At 35.2% G+C, this 18,202-nt stretch overlaps 1 protein-coding gene across 2 annotated transcripts in view; it reads left to right on the top strand.

Moving 5' to 3' along the window:
- The window catches only part of SAMD12 (sterile alpha motif domain containing 12), a 479,641-nt gene that overhangs the window by 185,701 nt on the left and 275,738 nt on the right, over window positions 1–18,202 (top strand). The gene's annotated exons all lie outside the window — the stretch shown is intronic.

Below are 18,202 nucleotides of genomic sequence, written 5' to 3'. Positions count from 1 at the left end.
CTTTCACCATCATGTAACTTTTAATATCTAAGTCATCTTAGTAGATACTGCTTCCTAAATCCATAGAGCCTTGCTTCACCACCACACAGAAAGACTGCTATCTGTTTAAAAAAGGAAGAGCAGCAAGACTATCTTGAGAAGATGATATCATAAGGAAGAATGTCCTCTTCTTTTCTTTTCTTATAACAACTTTCACTTCCAACTTTACCTCTTAGTCATATGAATTATTTATAGAGGTTTTTGAAGTTGTGTCTGCTTGGGATTAACAAACTTTTTTTTTAATTTCTATTGTCTTGTTATTTACATCACCATTATTTCTGGGTGTCTCCTCATCTCTTCAATTATAGCTTCTCTTCATCCCTTCCAAAGGAAAAGGAACTATGTTGCATTATCCATCTGTTCACTGGCTATATCTCTGCTGTTTTTTTTTTTCACTTACTCAATTTGATTTCCTTTTAGTAAATATCTTTTATTTATATTCTCCTACTTATATTTATTATTCAGGTTCTGCTTACTTCATTGTTCAATTCAATTCAATGTCCTTTTTGCCTTTTAATAGACCAGAGAAGTGGTTCTTAGATCCCATTATTGATTTAAGTCATGCAGTTTTTAGAGGAATGACTTCATCTATTTCTGTGTCACTTGACTGGTTAGGCCACTTTTCCCTCTCTACTAGTCTCTCGGAAAGCATTCCTGAGTGACAAATCTGTGTCATCTTCAGGTTGAAGGAATACATGAACTTGTTGAAATGGACAATTTAAGAGGAAACTGGGATGACCATTTTGAACTGTTGTAGAGTGAAATGAGCATATCTAGGGAAACAATACATTCATTGAGAATATTATAGAAGATGAAACAATTTTGAGAGATTTTAGAACTTTGATCAATGCAATGATAAACTAGAAATGAAGATGAAACAAGCCCCTCCCCTCCTGAGTGAGAGGTGATATGCTTATAATGAAGGAAAAAAAATTTGAAGCATGACTAACATGGAGATTCGGTTTTCTTTAATACATATGTAGATATGTGGGGTTTTTTTGTTTGTTTGTTTTTTCCTGAGGCAATTGGGGTTAAGTGACTTGCCCAGGGTCATACACCTAGGAAATATTAAGTGTCTGAGGCTGGATTTGAACTCAGGTCATCCTGACTTCAGGGCCAGTGCTCTACTCCTTGTGCCATCTAGCTGTCTCTATGGTTTAAGAGAATTTCTTTTAAATTATAGAATGGTGATAGGAAAGAGGTAGATTGACTTTAAAAATACTTATAACTGGCAAAAGAAAAGTGATTTTTGTCCTGAAGTAGCTTACAGTCTAATTCGACAGAAGGAACAAACCTGTAGAGTGCAATTATGTTCTGAATGGGATGATATTTAAGAAAAATGGTATTCAGAGAAGAGAAGAATTACTTTGGATAGGCTAAGCAAATAAAAATTCTTTGAGAAGATAGATTTAAGCTGGGCCTTGATGAATGGATAGGATTTAGGATTGAATGGATTAAAATGGGCATTGTGAGCAAGAGGAATGCCATAAGTCAGAGAATCTCAGAGATGGAAGAGAGCTCATGGGCCATCTATTCTGAAAAAAAGAATTCCTTTTATAATCTTTTATACAAGGAGTTATCTAGTCACTTGAAAAACTCCAGTATGACCTGGCTGAAATGACAGGAAAAAGACAGTGATAAATGTTGGTTGGGATGTGAGAAAATGGGACATTAATACATTGTTGGTGGAGTTGTGAACTGATCAAACCATTCTGGAGAGCAAACTGGAACTATGCCCAAAGGGCTACCAAACTGTACATATTCTTTGATCCAGCAGTGTCTGAAAGAGGTCATAAAAAAGGGAAAAGAAACACATGTGCAAGAATATTTGTAGCAGTCTTTTTTATAGTGACAAGGAGCTGGAAACTGAGTGACACTCCTCAGTTGAGGAATGACTGAATAAGTTATGGCATATGAGCTTAATAGAATATTATTGTTCTATAAGAAATGATGAGTGGACTAATTTCAGAAAAGCCTGGAAAGCCTTACATGAACTGATGCTAAGTGAAGTGAATAGAACCAAGAGAACACTGTACATAGCAACAAAAAGATTATGTGATAATCAACTGCAATGGGCTTGGCTCTTTTCAATAGTAAGATAATTTAAGGCAACTCCAGTAGACCTGCGATAGAAAATGCCATCCACATCCAGAGAAAGAACTATGGAGGGTAAAAATGGATCATAAAATAGTATTTTTACCTTTGTTCTTGTTGTTGTTTGGTTGGTTAGTTTTTTTCTTTCTCATTTTTTCCCTTTTGATCTAAATTTTCTTGTGTAGTATGATAAATGTGAAAATATGCTTAGAAGAATTTCACATGTTTAACCTTTATTGGATTACTTGCTGTCTAGGAGAGGGGGAGGTGAGGAGGAAGGGAGAAAAAAATTGGAACACAAGGTTTTGCAAGAGTGGATGTTGAAAAATATCTTTACTTGTATTTTGAAAAATAAAAAGAGATTGTTATAAAAAAGAAATTCTAGTGAGGAAAGTACTATTACCTCCCAACATAACCCATTCCACTCAGGATTAGCTTTATTACTTACTAGGAAACCACTTTTTTCCTTTTGTTGAGCCTAATTCTACCTGTCTGCAACTTTTAATCCATCATTCTTAGTTCTAATCTCTTGGTTTTAACAAAATAAGTCTAATCCCTCTTTCACAGGAGAGCCCTGTACTTATCCCATCTTCTTCATATTTTCTCTTCTCTGGCCAAACATCCCCAAGTCTTCACTTGTATGACATGATCTCTCCATCCCAGTTACCTTTTTCTGGAATCTTTCCAGATAATTAATGATCTTTCTGAACCCTGGCTCTGAACACAATATCCCAGTTTGGGTATGATCAGGACAGACTAGAAGGACTATCATCTCTTATGTTGTAGTTTATGCTTCTCTTTTGTGCTAAGTTTGCATTAACCATTTTTTGAATGTTATACCATATTGTTGATTCATATTGTTTGCCTTCAGATATTTCTAATAAATATATTTTCCTAATATTTTATAGTGTACATTTCTAAATACAAAAAAAACAGGACTTTATCTTTTACACAATTCATTTTTTAAAATCCAAATGCAGGACTAAATAACACTGATTACTAAAATAAAGAGCGACAAAGTCAATTTCAATGGATTGGAGGGTGAATTAAAGAGTTGAGTTGTCATTACACTGGACCTGTGATTTCAGTGATACAGGGCACTCTAGATTGGGAAACCCCCTTTGTGAATGCAGGGTGGCACCTTCTCAGTCTATAATTTATAGTCTCAGAGAATTGTCTGAGGGAAGGAGAGATATGTCAGAGATAGGATTTGAACCCTGATCAGTTCTAAAACTACGTTCCTATTTAATATGCCACTATTTTCCAAAACGCAACTGCCTCTTGTTCTTTCTTTATGGAGTCTAAAATGAATATATTATTGAATTCTGCTTTGAACATGTTAGCCATCTTTTAATATACTGCTGCTTCTAGTTTAGAGGAAAGAATTATTTGCTAAAATATTGTAATTGTGAAATACAGGTGGTAAATGAGAAAAACAAAGCAATCATCAGCCTTGCTTTTCAGATATGAATCCTGCAATGTTATAAGGTTAAGTGGATAGGATATTAATTGATAATCCTGAGAAGGCTCTATTATTATGTTCCCAAACAACATACCTCACATCTGTGAGCCTCTTTTTCCTCACTCTGGAACAGGATTAGGAGGATCCCTGCTAGATTTACAGAGCTAATACAAGAATGAATAGGATTGAGTGGGAACTATTTTAAGATTCTCCCAAGGAAGGCACGTGCCATAGATATTTGAGGCATGGATTTCTCAGGAACATTATTGTATTTTTTAGTTACCTGTATCACTTGATATGTGCTGAGGTTTGTGCATGAGTCAGAATATTCTGTGTGTGTGCATGTGTGTATTTATGATTTGTAAACATATTCGTCTCCCAGTTGTGTGAGTTCCCTTGGGTTGAATGATGGGGTTTTCTTCTGTATTTGGTTGGTAAAGACATAAAATATAGTATGATTCTCCCCTCCTCATTCTGCTAAAATATCTTTGACAGATTGTATAATGCAGTCTGATAGACAGGACTAGCGAGCCTTGATCACCAATGCCGTCCAGAGTGCCAGAGACATCTTGTTTCCAGTTGGCTGCTTGTGCATATCTATATTTTTCCTCCACCAGGGTTTATTGTTAGAAACCATTACTTGTCACCCAGTGCAGTTGGGAGGTGCCAGCCCCTACTGGAATGGTGTGCAGATACCCTTATTGCAATGCATGAACAGTTGAGCTTCCCCATTGCGTCAATGCCCTTTATAAATAGTCCTCCCTGGTGCCTGCTGGTCTTAGGCTCTATTGTTTGCATGGATATTAGGAAGCCTTGTATATGACTCTGCCTGCATTAGAATCAGGCAGCTTGCTCTTTTACTTCTTAGGGGTTCTTGGTAAACACCTTTCTAGATGAGAGAAGTCAAAAGGAACACACAGCTGTACCCGAGCTCAACCTAATGATGTAATAGGAGAATAAATTCTGAGATTCACCCAGGAACCAGTGACAACAGCATGTTATTATGGATAAACATGTTTGTTTTTGTTTGGTAACAGCCAAATCTGAGGAAGAGGCGGGATCTGCCTCATTCTCTCCATCCCAAATTTCCCCTGTGCCTACCACATGTTTGTTGATTAAATCTCCCTAAATCTTTTCTATTACCCTGCTTTGCCTTCCTCTGTCCTTTTTCCAATTTCTTCTATTATTTCTTCTACTTTCCTCTCCTTTCTCTCTGTTTTTCCCTCAGATGGGGTTGCTTATACAACTGATACTTTCTCTCAGTTTTTTCTCTTTTGCACATTATTCACTCAGTCATCTTCATCACTTATTTTCCATCAGTAAGAATCCAAAGAGGAAGGATGACTGAGTCTCTCATGAAATGGGTATTATAACCAGCAACTCATCAAATAGGAGAATAAGACTCATAGAAGAGGCTTTTCTGAGTGGGAAAATCTTCCAGGAAAGGGGTAGAGCCACCCAGAGATCAAGTTGAGTTTGGAATTAGGTGATATCTCTAGGGCCTCTGATAAAATTGCTATCCTGACCAGGGACACACCAGGCAAATGTGTCCTGCTCATATGTATCCTCATAACAGAGGCTTTTATGGCTAAGAAAATTGCCTGGGAAGGAGCTAAGGTCACCCAGAGATCAAGTTGAGCTAGGAATGTTAAGTGATCATGGATAGAACCCATCATGAAATGGCCATCCTGGCCAGGGACTCACCACTCAGGACAGCATCATGAATGTAAGTAGGCAAGGCTGCTGATGAGGAGGTGCAAATCATTATTAAGTAATTTTCCATTTCTATAAGTTTTTAAATTGAATTAGACCATCTATTAAGGGTGAACCATCTTCTACAACCACAAAAAAGATCCTGTGAACCCCTGGGATAATTTGATATCCTACTCAAAATGTTCTTCACAGTTATTTACTGTTTAAAATACCATTAATGATTTTTTAGCACTAATCCCTTGGACTATTGTTGCAAGCCCCCTAAGGCTCACCAACTGCTAAGTAGGAATCACTGCAGTAAGTGATTCTATGCATAGAATTTATATTTTAAGGGTTCTTTCAACTTTGAAATGTGCTAGATATGTAGTCATAAGAGATCTGGATTTCAATCCTGCCTTTGACACCAGTTTTGTCACCTTGAACCCAATCTCATTAAGTTAGTTACCTTATCTGTAAAACTGGAATAATGATACCTACAGTATCTCATAGGGTTGTATGAGGGTCATTGAGATTATATAGCCAAAACATTAAATAAATTTCATCTATTATTACTGTCCTTATTACTTAGAAAAAAAAGATAATCTCTTAGAAAAAGCTTAGGTTCACTAAGAATAAGTCATTAAAATTTTCGTCCCTTTTATTGATAAAATTAATAAACTAATGGGTAGAAGAATGCCATAGACATGATGTATCTGGTTTTAATCAGGGCATTTAAGAAAATTATTCAAGATAGAGAAATGTGTTATGAATGATAAGACAGTTAGGCAGATTTGGTGTCTGGTTGAGTAATAGTTCAATGTCAATATGAGGAAGTCTCTAGTGACATACTACAGTTCTCTGTCCTTGGTCTTGTCCTACTCATCATTTATATTAACAAGTTGAATAATGGCAAGATTATTAAGTTTTCATAAGATAAAGCTAAGAAGGAGAACTAATTCATTGGATGACCGAATAAGAATAGAACATTTTGGCAGGAAGGTAGATTGAAACTAACATCATCACATTTAGCAAGAATTAGTGTAAAGTCTTTCTTAGGCTGAGAAAATTACTTGCATAGTGAATAGAGAAGATATGAGGAATGGGAAGTATTTATGTCAGAAAGACCTGGGGATTTTTACTGACCACAAAATCAGTAGGTACCAATATATGATGTGACTATTGAGGATAAGGGGTGAGGAGCTAAAACAGTCTTAATACTGTTATAGAAATAGAGTGTTCAGACCCTGCATGCATCAGACTTCATCTAAATTACCTATACAGTTTTGGTTGCCATTTTTTGAATAACAGTAAGAATTTAGGGTCACCAGTATTAGCTGCCTTGAAGAGTAAAGCACTATGTTTCACTGGTAGAACTCAAACAAATGTTCAATGATTCTCTAAATGGGCTGTAGTAAAAGATATGATGCACCTGTGTTATGAGGGAAGTTAAAGTTACATGATCGATTAAGTTATTTTCCAGTCTTATGATTTGGTGATCATAGGTTAAAAAATCTATACATCTGATATTGATACATTCCATAGTTAATGAAAAGTTATCCTTTCCATTCATGAGTACTTACAGATTATTCTAAGCTTTTTTTGTTTTGTTTTTTTTCTTTCCAATTAAGTAAATTTTATATTATTCTTCCACATAAATCAGTATAACCTGAGATTCTCCTTTAAGTTATGAGAACAACAATGACTGGATATATGAGTTCCAAAGTTTCAGAGATTCATAGAATTTGATGATTAAAAGGACTTTATTGACCTTCTTAATAATTCAACCCATACTTGAAAAAAAGAAATCCCTCTACAACATATGTTATAAAAGGTCATAAGATTTTCCTTAAAGACCTCCACAGAAAGGAATTTCACTATCCCTCAGAAGTTCTTTAATTAAAAAAATAATTTGTATTTATTCTTAATTTATGAAATAAAACAAGCATTTCCATAACACATTGAATACAAAAGATTATTGCACATCAAACTATAAATATATTATGTACAAGTTGCTATTTTTAATAATAAAGTTATCAATATCCTTTTTTCCTCTCTTCACACCTTAAAGATAACTACCATCAGATACAAATTTGTTTATATATGTAAAATCAATCTATACATACTTCTGTTATCATCCCTTTCTCTAGATGCAGTAAGAATTTCATGTATATGTCCTTTGTATTTAATTTGAGTATTTATAATAGTCAAAATAACTTATTCACTCAGAGTTGTTCTTGAAACAATATTGAGTACAATATTCTTTTGGTTCTGTTCATTTCACTTTTAATTATTTTGTGCAAATCTATCCATCTTTTTCCATAATCAACAAATTCATTTCTTATGACACAGTAATATTCCATTATAATCATATACCACAATATGTTCATCCATTCCTCAAGTTATGGGAATCCCTATAATTTTAATTTCTTTGTTACCACATAGAAAACTGCTCTAAAAATTTTAGAAAATATAGATTCTTTCACTTTCCCCCTAATCATCTTTGTAAATAGAGATATGTGCAGCATGATGGTGGATAGAGTGTTGAATTTAGATTTAAGAAATTCTAAATTCAAATCCAACTTCAGACACTTATTAACAGTGTGACCCTGAACAAGCCATTTAGAATTTCTCAATGTCAGTTTTCTCACCTCTAAAAGAAGTATAATAATGCTACCTATACCCAGAAATGTTGTGAGGATCAAATGAGATCATATATATTAAATGTTTTACATACTATAAAGCAGGGGTCCTCAAACTACAGCCCACGGTCCAGATGCAGCAGCTGAGGACGTTTATACCCCTCACCCAGGGCTATGAAGTTTCTTTATTTAAAGGCCCACAAAACAAAGTTTTTGTTTTTACTATAGTCCTGTCCTCCAGCAATCTGAAGGACAGTGAATTGGCCCCCTATTTAAAAAGTTTGAGGACTCCTGCAAGCGTGTGTAAATGTGAGGATTGTTACTATAATATAGCTCTAATTGTTGGGAAATTTTCCCTTTATGTTTAGCATAGATTTTCCTCTTTGCGACTTTCTTAGTTGTCATAATATATTGGAAACATGTTTTGAACTTGTAGTTCACTAAAAATCCAAATTTCCCCTATACATGTCAGTTTGACCCTGCATAAGGGAGAAATGTCTACCACTAGTTTCTGTTTTACTATTGATATCAAAGGCTTCCTATCCTAATCAAGAGGGGACTGGCTTCCCAAATGTAGTGTGTGCACAATACCCCTTTAATATCGAAGCAGTGGTTACTTAAGCGGGGTGTTATTATCTAACAGTAGACCTAGTTCCTCTTGAAAGAACTAAGAAATAAACTGTATTTTACTATCTAGAAACTTTCTAGCATGCATCTTTTGGATGAAAAGGAGGGTTTTATTGTTCTTTATTTTGTGAAATGAAATCTAAGGATTGTTGAGTTTTCTGGGGGTTTTCTTATCCAAATCCCAAGAAAATCATTAGAATTTGGACCTTGTGGGTTATGTGAATTACAGGATCCAGTTGAACAGAAGGGCATATTAGCATTTGTGAATTAATTTGAATTGATTTCATGAAAAAGCATCTCTTCACAGGAGAAAACTTTTTTTCCTCTTTTTGTTTCCTCTAATGTCTCAAAATGTCCTTATTCTGGGCTGATAAAGCACCATTAAGGGATATAGAGATAGACATTAACATCTGTTTTTCTGTGTGTTTTTTCCCCTTTCTCCTAACCTTGAATAAGATGACACAATGGAAGACAGTAAAAGAGAGGACTGGGAAGTAAGCAAAGGACATTGCAGAATGGTAAGGGAAGAACTAGGCAATGCTTGGAGTTTTCAAATACATGCTAATAATGAGATGCTGAAAACATGTTTACCACTTTCTGAGATTTGGCCATAAAAAGCCCTACTTTTTTATACTAGTATATGGATGCTGTGCAGTGGTTGACTGCCTTTCATAGTATACCAAACTTGGGGAATAATGAGGGAAGGCTCATCTAAGATTCTGTCATACCATTGGGACCTAAAATAGACATGTTCCTCCACTTCAAGAAAAACCAGGTCATTAATAAGAAAAGTTAGCTTTTCGAAACACTAAGTAATAAGTGAATATTTCTTTAAAAAAAGAATTTTTAACTATCAAAATTATTTATCCAAAGTTTCATTTAAGTATCATACTTCTTTGTTTCATTTTAATGTGTTTACAGATTATGAGCAACTTGAGACAAAGACCTGGCCAGGGAACTTAAATAGAAGCAATAGGAGACTGCCAAGTTGACTAATGAGAAATAGAAGGATAAAGCATCTTGAAATTATAATAGGAAACAGGAAGTGTGATTAATTTCACAAAGTTCATTTTTCATACCTCTCCCCAATAATATATCTAACTGCCCTGAACAGAGTTAAAAAGCCTTAGCATCTCATTTGTGACCTTAGCCACAGGAGGATGCAATGACCAGTTCTGAGAGGAAATGCCTGAAATTTTGCTCTGTATCACATGTTGCCCTTGAGATACTAAGGAGATTGTGCTGTAGTCTCTCTGTGGACATTAAAAAACAAATCCCTCTGTTCCCATGTTTTAAATCAAGAGAATGTTGTGGTGCACATGTACATGGGAAAGAGGAATGAGGCAAATGGAAAGTCACTGACAACAGTTCCTCTTTCTAACATTTTTTTTTGTGTAACCATATCCTTGGTGAGTTTGAACTTTTCTTCCTATTTCATTGTTTAAAGTCATTGTGAAATGGTGCATCTGTTTGTTTTGGTTTTTACTTCTACTCAAGGGGGGAAAGGACACATGAGCAACTCTTATTGCAAGCAGATAAAAGAATTTGAAGATTGCCTCCCCCCTTTTCTAAATGGACTGAGGAACAGTCATCTGACCTTGGGGAAAGTGGAATAATTCTGCTGTGTGCTAAATCTTCATACTATAATCTTCAGTCTACCCACAAACAAATGCACTCTATGTGTGTATGTGGATGTACGTGTGTGTGTGTGTGTGTGTGTGTGTGTGTGTGTGTGTGTGGATGTGAATTATTTAAGGTCATTTTTTAAGTATCTAGCTCCTGCTTATGGAGATCTGGGATGAAATAATATTTAAGCGAGGCTATGATAAGTAAGTTTGCTAGAAGATGTGTTCATGGTATATCAAGGCATTTACAAAATCTGGTTGCTAAAGCAGTATTTCAGGGAATGACTGGGAAGAAAAGGGAGGATTGGATTACATTGGTTCTTATAGTCAACTTTCAGGAGACCAGGGTATACACTGGCCTCCATGACAAACCATGAAAGAAGTAAACTGGATAAACACAAGCCATTGTAGTTCTCAGTAGCTTAATATAACTTTCCCTAAATTATGTACAGAGCTATTCTGAGAGTTTGTAAGATATAAATGAGAAAACTTCAACATCCAAAAAACTTTTCTGCTTTAAAATAATGAACTTGAAGTTATGAATATTAGTCAGTGTAGCATAAAGGAAGGAAACAACCTTGGATCAAGAAACAAAGTACCCTATTCATTCACTAACTGGTTTATAATCTTAATAACATTTATTAAGTCAATCACTGACATTTATTAAGAGGATACAAAAAAAGACAAAAGACTGATTTTGTGTTCAAAGAGCTCAAAGTTGAATAAGGGAGACAGTATGCCCCCAACTCCACGCAAATAAGACATACACGAATATACAGATACATGTCTAAATATGTAGCATGTATCATGTTATATATAATATATAAGGGTTTACTATGTCTTATATACAACACATGTAAACAAACAAGATAAATCTGGGGGTAATAAGCCGAAGGTAAGCACTAGATTAAGGGGAATCAGGACCTTGAGCCAGGTTACTTAATATCTGTGAATCTTAACTCCCATCCTCCCCCAACTCTGTAAAAAAAAATCTGCCTGATTCAGATAATCTTTTAAACTCCTTCCAGTTCTAACATTTTCTGACTGATTTAAAAATGCTTATTATCATATATGATGACTTTTCTTAATGAAAATAGTCTCAATTTCATCCATTTTGCACCAATATTTTTCCAAGTTCCATTTTATTTCAAGAGTGTTTGATGTTTTCAGAACCCTTCAGCCCAGCACTTAAACATTAATAAATTTTATCAGGATGTTTTGAAGGTACAGGGACTAAATTAATTTAGGAATGGTTGACCTAGTAAATAACAAAGTTGTATGAACACGGTAGTAAAGCAGTGGGGACTTTGCTTAAATTTACTAAGAATGGCAGAGATTAATATAACTGAAGCTAAATAGTCATATTCTAGTTAAGAAGGGCAGAGTGTCCTTGGTACTTAGAAGGTATCCTTTTCCTTTCCTTTATTCTATTTGTATTGCTTGATTTAATAAGTAAATGAACTGATTTCTGTTTTATTACTTTAATAATTTAGTGCATCCCAGGACCTCATCAATGTGTACTCTCCTCCTATCTTTGAATATTATGCTTGATTCTGGAAGTAATAGAGAAACACTGGAATTTATTGAGTAGGGGTAAAATTATCCTTTAGGAAAATCACTTTGGCAGCTGAGTGGAGGAAGGAGGATTAAGGCAAGGACACCAGCCAGAAGCTATGAGAGTAGTCCAGGTGAGAGGTAAGGAAGGCCTGTCCACAAGCATGATACTTTTCCTTATATCCCTACTCCCCATCCCAGCATTCTCCTCATTAAAAATTTTTTTTAATCTTGTACTTATAATACATATATATATTCACCTATATATACATACATATGAACATATATGTATGTATACTATATGTACAATATTAAATCTAAATGTGTATATATATATGTATATAATGTATCTATAATTTGTATATAAACCTTTTGTTTCTCCTGATGAAATATAGTCTCCTTAGGAGAGAAACTAATTTTTTTATCATAAGATATAGGGTTAAAACTTATATGCAAGCTTGAGATAATATAGTCCAGCCTGAGGCTGAGGAAATTAAAGCCTAGAAAATTTGAGTGATTTACCAATGTCATCCAATTTTATATAAGAGAAACTTTGATTCCTAATCTGGTATCCTTTACTGTGCCACATTAAACTATGCTTGGCAAAAAATGGATACCTTATAAATGTGTGTATATTGATTGATCTTTAATACTGGGTGACTGTTTTCCTAAGAGCTCCTTGTTATGTTTTTGTTGTTGTTGTTGTCAATGTTATTATTATATTCCACAGTGAAGGACTGTGATATAATACATTTTACCTACTTCACTGTCAGGAGGCAATAAGCAAGAATGGCTAAAGGTAAATGCATAGGCAAGATGAGATCTTTGAAGATTTGCTACCACATAGAAAAATCTAAAAACATAGAAATGTTCATAAAACAAATATTCTACTGATCAAATTACAGACCATATTTTTACTAATATCCCTAGCTTGGCTAAAATCTGAAGATGACCTATAGTTAATGGTGAATAGCTAAGGTATAACTTAAACCTTATTATTCTCCTCAGCAGACTCTCTAAAAGGAGCTTTTCTTACCCCAGCTTCCTACATCAGTTGAAGAAGCTTCTGTTGAATACCGTTTCTTCTATTTCTGCTGTAGGTGGTATCTTGAATTCTCATCCTCTTGAAGTTTCCTAAGAATTGCCTATATTCCTGCTCCAAGCCCTCCCTGGAACCTGCCCCTCCCCTAAACCTAAGGAGGGACAAACTAAGCAGGTCAAAAATGTCATAATGAATAACAAACAGTAAGATTGGGTCCAAAAGTGACTGCTGCATTTTTAGCTTGAGCAAAATAGGGATAGAGATTTAGTTTCAAAATCTGTTTTATCTATAAAATAAACATTTATACACACTTCCCCCTACAAAATAACAACAATAGTAATAACAAAATACACAACACTACCACACTACCACCACCATCATAAACCAGTCTTTTCACTGTGTAACAATGAGTCTGAAGCCTTGGGCCTGGTGTTAAAAATCCTTTACAATTTGGTGGCATCTTTTCAGCCTTATATCATTTTTCATCACCTCTCTATACTTGCCAAATTAGGCCATTCCATGCTTTTGCAAACTCCATGTTTTGCAAACAGTTTATTCTTTTTTTCTGTATCTCACTTCCTACTTGTCCACAGATATCAATGAGGATACTCCTCTTTCCTGCAAAGGACTCTCCAAATCAATCAATCAATCAATAATCAATCAATCAACATTTATTAAGTACCTAAAATGCCAGGTACTGTGTTAGACTCAGAGGGTAGAAAGAGAGATAAAAGATAATCCCTTCTCTCAAAGAGTTTAAAATATGGGGAGACAACATGCAAACAAATATGGACGAAGAAAGCTATAGGCTGTATAAAGGATAAATAGAAAATAAATCAGAGGGTTTAAAGTCAAGCCCTTGATGATTAGACTTTCCATAGAGAAATTCTTACCTTTCTCTCCAAGTAGTTGTAGCATACCAGTGGCCACACCTTGGTGAACTGTCTCAGCAGAAGGGCTAAACCAGGTAGATAGAGGGTAATCCATAGTCTTTAAAAAACTGTTGGTGTTAAGGAGATATCCATCCCAAGCTTTTGAAGCGCTCTCTTGATGGAAGGTATGGATGAGAACAATTTGTTCCTATGACCACGAGCAGCAGAAGTCAGTCATGCTGACTCACTGAACTAAAGTGACTCTGAAGGAGAGATTGAGGCTGATAGTTTTGTGCATTTCTGCCTCACATCCAACTCACTTCCCAGTCAAGACATTATCCATCACATTTACCTCATTGGCCCTCTACAACAGTGAAGGATGAACAATAATATCATTCTACAGAGCTCTGTTTCACAATTGAGTGAGGGACTGCCCTAGGAGGAGAATAAGAGGAGAGAGGGAATGCAAGGATATCATATGAATTCTCAAGTGCAAAAAATCCAATTTACCAGTCATAAATTTTACCCCTGACCTGGGGCTTTTTTACATTTCAGATTTCTAAAAGCATCATATTTTTGCTATGTTACACAAAATCCATTCATTTATTCCCTCAAATTAATAAATAATCTCTTATATTTAGAATACTGTATTAGATATAAGGGAGCAGTGCAGCACTTAGATGAGGCCCTCATGGAGCATACATGTTATTAAGAGAAGTAAGATAGGCACAAATAACTATAATATATGATATCATATAATAAGTGCTTTAGAGCAGTGCTGAACAAAGAGCTAAGATTTAAAAGAGCAGACTAGTATTGATAGGATGTAAGAAATGTCTTTATCTGAGAGGTTGGCATTTGTGTTGAGTTTTAAAAGATAAGCAGGAAATTAGGAGGCAAAGAGAAGTAGGGGAGATATTCATGATACAGAGAATATTGTCAGTAAAACAAGGGAGGGAAAGGAAGCAAAGAATACATCAGCAGCTGGAGTGATCTAATTTGGCAAGTAGAAAGAAATAGCAAAAATTGATTATAAGGTTGAAAAGATACCACCAGCTTGTAGAGGGCTTTCAACACCAGACACAAAGCTTCAGGCTCTTTATGTTAGGCAGTAAAAAAGGCCAGTTGATGATGGTGATTGTAGTGCTGGGTACTTTGTTATTGCTATTGTTGTTACTGTGTATGTGTGTGTTTTTGTTGGGTTTATGAGATTAGCTCTATCTCCCTATTTTGCCCAAGCTAGAAATGTAGCAGATACTTTTGGATCCAATATTATTATTAATCAATATTACTGTCTTGACTTGTTCTGTTTGTCCCTCCTTAGGGAGCCGGATGGCCCCTTGCTAATGGGGGCTTACCATATTGGTACCTGATTTAGTATGGACACACAGTCAACTTCAGCCCTCCTCTAACCTGGAGCTCAAGTGATCCACCAGCCTGAGCTTAACTGGTACCAAGGATTACAGGTGTGCCCTGTAATTACAGGTACCTTCACAACTGGCGCTATTGAAGATTTCTGAGCAGAAGAATAAAATAACTAATATATTAGAGAAATGTCTAATAATAAAATTAAGGGAAAATTGGAGGGAAAAGAATCTGGAGGCTATACTGTGAAGCTATAATGATAGTTGAATTAGGTGGTAACAAAGATTTATTACAAAGATGTTCCTAGTGAGAATAGAAAGGAGGAAATAGAAGCAAAAGGTCTTGGTGAATGCTTAGATATGATTCGTGAGGAAATGTCAAAAATATCACCATGGTTGCAAACATGGAAGGTTATAAATGGTGTTGCCAGTAATAGAAATAGTAAAGTCAGAATATTGGCAAATATTGATCCAGTCCATTAAAGTTTGCAGAATGCTCTATATAGATTATTTTTCTGTCATACATATTTACAGGGAAAACATCAATTAAATTTAGGAACATAGAACCAGAAATGACCTCAGAAGCCATTTAGTTCTGTGTTCAGTTTAAGGTGACAATGGAACATTAAGATACAGATACCTTAGAATTAGTTGAAAACCCAATAATAGAGAAGCCAAGACTAGGAATGAAGCTATGAAATGTGAGACTTGAAACTTAAGAAATAAATGATATTGCTAAGGGAGAAATTAAGAAGAGTAGAAATCCAAGGATAGATTATTCACTTTAAGAGGTTGGGAATGAGGTTGCGAAGCTGTTAGCAAAGTAAAAGGAAGAACAAAAGTATGGGGTAAAGACTGAAATCAAAGGAAGAGATGGAGTCCAGTAGAAGGAAATGGTCAATAGTGTCAAATGTTATACAGAGTTCCATAAAATGGAGACTTTAAAAACATTGTTGTGGTTGGTAATAAGAATTATTGGGAGGAGTGTGTGTGTGTGTGTGTGTGTGTGTGTGTGTGTGTGTAAAATTAATTTGAAATTGTAAAGTACTGTAATCAGGAGAGCAGTTTTACTAAATTTAAATTATATTAAATGATGAACCAAATCATTAGCTTTTAAAGTTGATCATGATTAGGAAGGTCTGATTCTTATATTGGGGGAAATGTCCAATAGGACAAATTGCTATTAGAAACTTTAGACATGAATTCCTCAGGAGTCTTTTGCCTTTCTTTGTTTTTTCTAGCACTCAGCACAGTGCCTGGTAGAAAGTAGGCACTTAATAAATTCTTGTTGAATGATTATTAAAGCTATAAAAATTATTCACATAATATGTCAGTATTCCTCTGTTGAAATTTCATTTCAATGTCTTATCATGGCATGGAGGTTAAACCTCCCTATTTCTTAGTTCCAGAAGTGGAATTGATTCTAAGACAGTGGATTGCAAGTTCTGGTAGGTGCTACAAATCTGGAATAGCATTGAATGCAAGCCTGACAATGGACTTGGTATGGGGTGTTAAATATAGAGAGACACAGTGCTAGAAGGCAAGCTCTCAGTTGATTAATTTTTCAGTCATAACAGCTCATAAAGAGCATCCACTAGGGCATGTAAGGGGTTGTGATCTGCATCAAGGGAGGGAATACCTATGCCAGCAAGATCATCTGTCTTTTGAAACATTGAGGAAGTCAGCCTTAGTATTACTAGCCATAATAAAAAAGCATTCCTATAGGCTATGAAAGAGCCAATCAAATGGTTGGCAAGTTTTTGCACTAAGCAAGATAATGAACCAAGTACCAATCCCTTCTTTCATCAGGCCAGTGCTGAAACTTGGAAAAAAATGTTTCTCATTTATCACACACGCTCAAAGACGGCTTGATAAATAGACCATTTCACAGGGCTTGGATTGTGTTAGAACACAAAACTGCAGTGTTTTGGTTTTTTGTTTTTTAGCAAACACTGAACACTATTGGGCAAATAACTCTAGCAATCAGAAACTTCATTCCAGAGTGCCTTCTTAAGGCACTGAAGTGGGGGGTCAGGGTGGGAGAGCTGAAGAATTTCTTTCTTCATTTCTAGAGACATTTCTAAAAATTGTCTGGTAATTTAGTCCAATGTTAAATTGTGTTCAGGATACATTGAAGGTCATTAGTAGAAGGGAAACCATAGGCTTTGAAGACCATATAATGGAGAGAAATCTTGCTTTCCCATAAAGCCTTTTTGAATAATACTGTAATCAGTAGAATTGTGGATTGGGTAGATAGTTTTACTGAAATCATATAACAATGTTATTAGATATATCAAAAAATTTACAAAATAATAAATAGCAAAGATAATTTATATTAATATTCATAAAGGACTTTACTTATAGTAATATATATTTTACATACAAAGGTGTTATGGATAAGGCATCAGCCTTAGAGTCAAGAAGATGGAGGCTCAAATCAAACCTCAAACTAATTGTTAATTCTGAACAAAACAATTCACCTCTCCATGCCTCAGTTTCCTAATCTGTAAAATGAGAGGGAGTAGATATAATGGCCTCTAATTTTCCTTCAAACTCTAAATTTGTAATCCTCTGTTTATAGCAACTAAACCTTCATATTAACTGTGTAGCTGCCTTTCCTTCCTGGAGTGTTATAGATTAGGATTTTACTAGAAATAGTCTATTAACACTCTAGACCATCCCCTTCTACTGGATGAACTAAGTTTGAACTAACTGACATTTTTCTGCTTTTTTATGTCTATAATGAACTTTCTAGATCTCTACCAGCCAAAATCCTTCAAGAACCTTGCAAGGTTCCACTTCCTCCCCGAATTTCTCAGATGTAAATGGTTTTTCTCTCTTCTCCTTCCCTCTTTTCTCTCCTTCACCTCTCCTACCTCTTCAACTTTGCATTGCTAGAACTTTGATGTCATGAAAGATGGCTGGATTTGCAGTCCCATCTCAGCTCTGTGACTTTACTTTATTCAGGACTTAATTTCTTAATCTATAAAAGGAAGGTATTAGGTCAAACAATTCTTATGATCATTTGCATTTTGCAGAATCTGTTTTGCATCAGACTCATTTGCTATTGCTTTTAGAGTGTTGGCTCCTTATAGGCAGGTATCCTGCCATTTTCATCCTTGTTTTTCATTTTTGTTTATATTACATGCTTATTAGATATTGAGTTGAATTGAATGGGAGAGGTAGAGTGGT

The sequence above is a fragment of the Sarcophilus harrisii genome, chromosome 1 (assembly GCF_902635505.1).
Source record: "Sarcophilus harrisii chromosome 1, mSarHar1.11, whole genome shotgun sequence".
NCBI lineage: Eukaryota > Metazoa > Chordata > Mammalia > Dasyuromorphia > Dasyuridae > Sarcophilus > Sarcophilus harrisii.
This window is presented reverse-complemented; position numbering and strand designations above follow the sequence as displayed.